Source organism: Cervus canadensis, chromosome 10 (assembly GCF_019320065.1).
Source record: "Cervus canadensis isolate Bull #8, Minnesota chromosome 10, ASM1932006v1, whole genome shotgun sequence".
Taxonomy (NCBI): domain Eukaryota; kingdom Metazoa; phylum Chordata; class Mammalia; order Artiodactyla; family Cervidae; genus Cervus; species Cervus canadensis.
In genome coordinates, this window is record NC_057395.1 from 71,216,323 (window position 1) to 71,221,812 (window position 5,490).

A 5,490-nucleotide genomic window follows, 5' to 3' on the forward strand; every position below is an offset into this window, starting at 1 on the left:
GGCAATCCCAAAGAATGCTCAAACTACCGCATAATTGCACTCATCGCACACGCTAGTAAAGTAATGCTTAAAATTCTCCAAGCCAGGCTTTAGCAATACGTGAACCGAGAACTTCCAGATGTTCAAGCTGGTTTTAGAAAAGGCAGAGGAACCAGAGATCAAATTGCCAATATCCACTGGATCATTGAAAAAGCAAGAGAGTTCCAGAAAAACATCTATTTCTGCTTTATTGACTATGCCAAAGCCTTCAACTGTGTGGATCACAATAAACTGTGGAAAATTCTGAAGGAGATGGGAATACCAAACCACCTGACCTGCATCTTGAGAAACCTGTATGCAGGTCAGGAATCAACAGTGAGAACTGGACATGGAACAACAGACTGGTTCCAAATAGGAAAAGGAGTATGTCAAGGCTGTATATTGTCACCCTGCTTATTTAACTTATATGCAGAGTACATCATGAGAAACGCTGGGCTGGAAGAAGCACAAGCTGGAATGAAGATTGCCGGGAGAAATATCAATAACCTCAGATATGCAGATGACACCACCCTTATGGCAGAAAGTGAAGAGGAACTAAAAAGCCTCTTGATGAAAGTGAAAGAGGAGAGTGAAAAAGTTGTCTTAAAGCTCAACATTCAGAAAACTAAGATATGGCATCTGGTCTCATCACCTCATGGGAAATAGATGGGGAGACAGTGGAAACAGTGTCAGACTTTATTTTTCTGGGCTCCAAAATCACTGCAGATGGTGACTGCAGCCATGAAATTAAAAGATGCTTACTCCTTGGAAGGAAAGTTATGACCAACCTAGACAGCATATTAAAAACCAGACACATTACTTTGCCAACAAAGGTCCGTCTGGTCAAGGCTATGGTTTTTTCAGTGGTCATGTATGGATATGAGAGTTGGACTGTGAAGAAAGCTGAGTGCTGAAAAATTGATGCTTTTGAACTGTGGTGTTGGAGAAGACTCTTGAGAGTCCCTTGGACTGCAAGGAGATCCAACCAGTCCATCCTAAAGGAGATCAGTCCTGGGTGTTCATTGGAAGGACTGATGATGAAGCTGAAACTCCAATACTTTGGCCACCTCATGCGAAGAGTTGACTCGTCGGAAAAGACCCTGATGCTGGGAGGGATTGGGGGCAGGAGGAGAAGGGGACGACAGAGGATGAGATGGCTGGATGGCATCACCGACTCAATGGGCATGAATTTGAGTAAACTCCAGGAGTTTGTGATGGACAGGGAGGCCTGGCGTGCTGCAATTCATGGGGTCGCAAAGAGTCGGACACGACTGAGTGACTGAACTGACTGAACTAACTGAGCTGACTAGTTTAAAGAAATCCAGGGGGCAGGGCAAGTGGGGGCGCACCACAAGTTAAAGGATGCTGCAATCAGGCAAATCCCAAAGTGGGACATTGTACAAGACAACCAGTCCAGTCTCTTCGTGAGTCAATGTTGGGGGAGAGTGGGTGAGAACCATTCTAGATTAAGAGACTTAAGAGATGTAACAGAATTAAAACAGAACTCATTGCAAGATCCTTGATTGAAAGCAGCTATAAAGACATTCTGGTACAGCTGGAGAAATTCAAATACAGTGAGTCCCCTACATATGAACCTTCAAGTTGTAAACTTTCAAAGTGTATTCAAACACGCATCCACATGTCCAGTCACATGAGCTAGTTCATATGTCTGGTGTACACTGTCACATGCGTAAATCCCCTACAAGTGGTTGCGCTTTTCCATACTTTATTGTACCGTATTGTAGAGTACGGTGTCTTTATTTCAAGCTACATTTGCAAGAGGACAGCTGCACTGAACCCCTTGCCATGCAACAGGAGGAACTTACCAATGATGGAATCGGAGGCCCAAAGAAAGGACAAAGAGAGGCAAGAGGAAAAAGTCCCTGAAGAGTCAAAGAGATCCACAATGCAGGAAATGGCAAGAGGATTTTCTTTATTTGAGGAAGCATTGTTAGTTTTTGAGGTATAGGACCTGAACATAGAATGAACATGTAGGTTGCAGCCGCCACTCAGAATGCAATCCGGTGCTACCGTGTCATCTCTGGTGAGAAAAAGAGAGCTACTACCCAGACATCACTGGATTGTTTTTTCAAAAAGGTAGATGGAATTGAACTCAGCGAAGAACCAGAACCTGTGTCATTGACTTCAGGCCTGAGTGAAACTGCAGCTTGCCCTCCATCTCCTGTTGTTGTTGGTCCTTCAGCTCTACCATCTCCCACCTCCTTCTGGTCAGTAACTCTTCTTGCCCATACACTTGATGCCAGCCCCATATGCCAGACGCTGTGCTGAATTACAGTACTGTATTGTACTACTACTTTTCAAGGCACTGTATGGTAAGATTAAAAATGTTTTCTTCATTTTTTGTTTGTTTATGTGTTATTTATATGTGAAAAATACTATAAACCTTTTATAGTGTAGCAGTATATAGCCGATTGTGTTAATAGGGTACCTAGGCTAACTTTGTTAGACTTACAAACTGGATTTATGAATATGCTCTTGGAATGGAACTCATTCATATGTAAGGGACTTACGGTCTAAGCTAGATATTAGGATCTCATTTTTAACCTTTTAAATGTGAAAATGATGTTTAAAAATGACCTAGGTTAGATGTAAAGTAATGCTGAAATATTTAATGAATGAAATATTATACAATTTATTTCAAAATATCATACAATTTATTTCAAAATATCATATAATTTATTTCAAAATACTTCAAGTCCTCACTGCACCCCCCCCCAATTAAACAAATGTAAAATTTTAACAATGATTCTGTCTTGGTGATTGATTGATGGGTGTTCATTGAGCTATTTTCTTTGTTGTTTCATATGTTGGAATTTTTTATAATAAAAGTCAAAAAAGAAAAGCAAATAAAAACTACAAGATATCATTTTCACCCATAGAAAACATAAAAAAGGTTTCAAAGTATGCTGTGTTGTCAAGGGTGTAGAGAAATGGGCAGTTTCATAGATCATTAGTGGGGGAATGTAAATTGGTATGGGCTTCCCTAGTCACTCAGACAATAAAGAATCTGCCTGCAATGCAGTAGACAAAGGTTCCATTCCTGAGTCGGGAAGATCCCCTGGAGAAGGGAATGGCGGCCCACTCCAGTATGCTTGCCTGGAGACTCCCATGGACAGAGGAGCCTGGTGGGCTACAGTTCATGAGGTTGCAAAGAAACTGAAACAACTTAGCATGCATGCATAAACTGGTACAGCCTCTTCAGAGGGAACTTTGGCAAAGACGTACTTTTGATCCAGCAATTCCAATTCTAAAATTTATCATGTAGATTATCTTCAAACATGTGCATAAGTTTATATGAATAAGGATATTTACTGTGGATATTTACATTGTTTTTATAACAAAAGACTGGAGACAGCACGTATATTCATCAGTTTATGTTGCATCCACACAGCGTGGACTGTTATAAAGTATGGGTTATACCTGTGCTGGTAGGAAGGTCTTTCCAAGATGTATTGCTAAGTGAAAAATGCAAAGAACAAACCAGTGTCTGTCTTATTACTTTGCCTCAAAAAGTGTTTTGCACATAGTGAGTACATGATTAATATTAATGTTTATTGAGATAAATAATACATATTTCAATGTGACTGCTCTGAGTCAGGCTCTCTGTATGCATTCAGGTCAAAGATACAGATGGGGCCCAGATTTTCCACACTTACCAGATTTCTAAGGTCTTACTCTCCTGTATTCACAGATTTTTGAATTTTCCAAGACACATCATGTCCTTTGCAAAATTAAACTGTGAACAAGACATTTTGAGGAAGAAATAAAACTTTCATAAAAAGAGAATTTGCTAAACTTCTCTGGTTAGCCAGTGGTTAAAAATCCACCTGCCAAAGAAGAGGACAGGTGTTCGATCCCTGGTCCAGGAAGATTTCACACGCCTACTTGGGACAACTAAGCCCGTGTGCTACAATGACTGAAGCCTGTATGCTCTAGAGTCCACGTTCTGCAACAAGAGAAGCCACCACAATGAAAAGTCCTCACATCACAACTAGAGAGTAGCCCCCACTTGCCACAACTGGAGAAATCCCAAGAGCAGAAACAAAGACCCCACACAGCCAAAAATAAATAAATAAAGTAAATTTTTTAAAAAGAGAGGGAGAGATTTTGCTGAACCAGGGAGGTTGATGTGGCAACTAGAACATCGTTTCAAGGTTCTTGGCACCCAACACAAACAGGAAACTCTCGGACCACAGAACTGTTGTTATCTGGTAGAAGAAAGGACACTCGTTCCACCAAAGATATGCTAACTGATCTGGGGGTGATGAGCTCAAGGGCCCTTGGTAGCATGACCTAGGGTGGGCAGTAGAGGGCAAACTGAGAAGCTAACGTTTCTATTTGCATCTATTTGCTCAATGATAAATAAAATACAGCAAGGCAAGCAAGAATATATTAGGGAACTTTATGTAAAGTTCCATGAATTTTGGGCCTCTCAGGTGGTGCTAGTGGTAAAGAACCCGCCTGCCATTGCAGGAGATGTGAGAGACTTGGGTTCAAGTCCAGGGTCAGGAAGATCCCCTGGAGGAGGGCATGGCAACCCACTCCAGTATTCTTGCCTGGAGAATTCCATGGACAGAAGAGATGTGGGCTACCATCCATGGGGTCACACAGTTGGACACAACTGAAGCGACTTAGCATGCACACACCCATGAATGTTTAGGGTAAATCATGTGACAGCAAAGCCAATACAGGGCTTCTTTAGTTATGCTTCAGTCTTCTGGGGTGAAGATGTGACCTTGGACCAATGACTTGATGCCTCTGAGCCTCACCTCCCTCACCTGGGAAAAATGATTACTGTGCAGATGAAATGAGCTGATGCATGTAGATTACTTGGGTTGATAAATGCTTGCTCTGCTGTCCTTTATATTAATGTCAGATAATGACCTTATGGCTAAAATCAGAGACTGGAGCTGCTAAGCCTGGGTTTGGATCTCAACTCCACCACTTACTAGCTAGATGACCTTGCCCAAGGTCACCTAGACCCTCTGTGCCTCAGTTTCCTCCTCTGTTTATAAAATGAAGCTAATAGGATTATTGTGATGGTTAAATGAATGGATGGTTGAAAAGCCTTTAGGACAAGAGTCTGGACACACAAGAAGTGCTATATAAGTGTTTGTTCAATAGATCATAATGTGTTCCCTTTAACCCTTAAAGGTCCTTCTGGAGAAAAGTTAGAAAACAACAGCTTCAAAGAGAAACCAGCTATTTCCAGACTTTAATTGATAAAAGGAATGGATTGCTATAATCCCAGCGGTCCCATTTGCCTTTTAGAAGATTGAGAGGCAGAATGCGTTTGCAATGGTGGAATCTTCGGCAGGTGACTGGCCAGATTGGAGCTACTTGGGGGCATGGTCCACTTTCCTACGGCGCCTCGCGCCCTTCCACCGAGCTTGACCGAGGACTGACGGCTTTTCCGACACGGGCCAGGGGCGGGCCAAGGGGAGGAGGAGG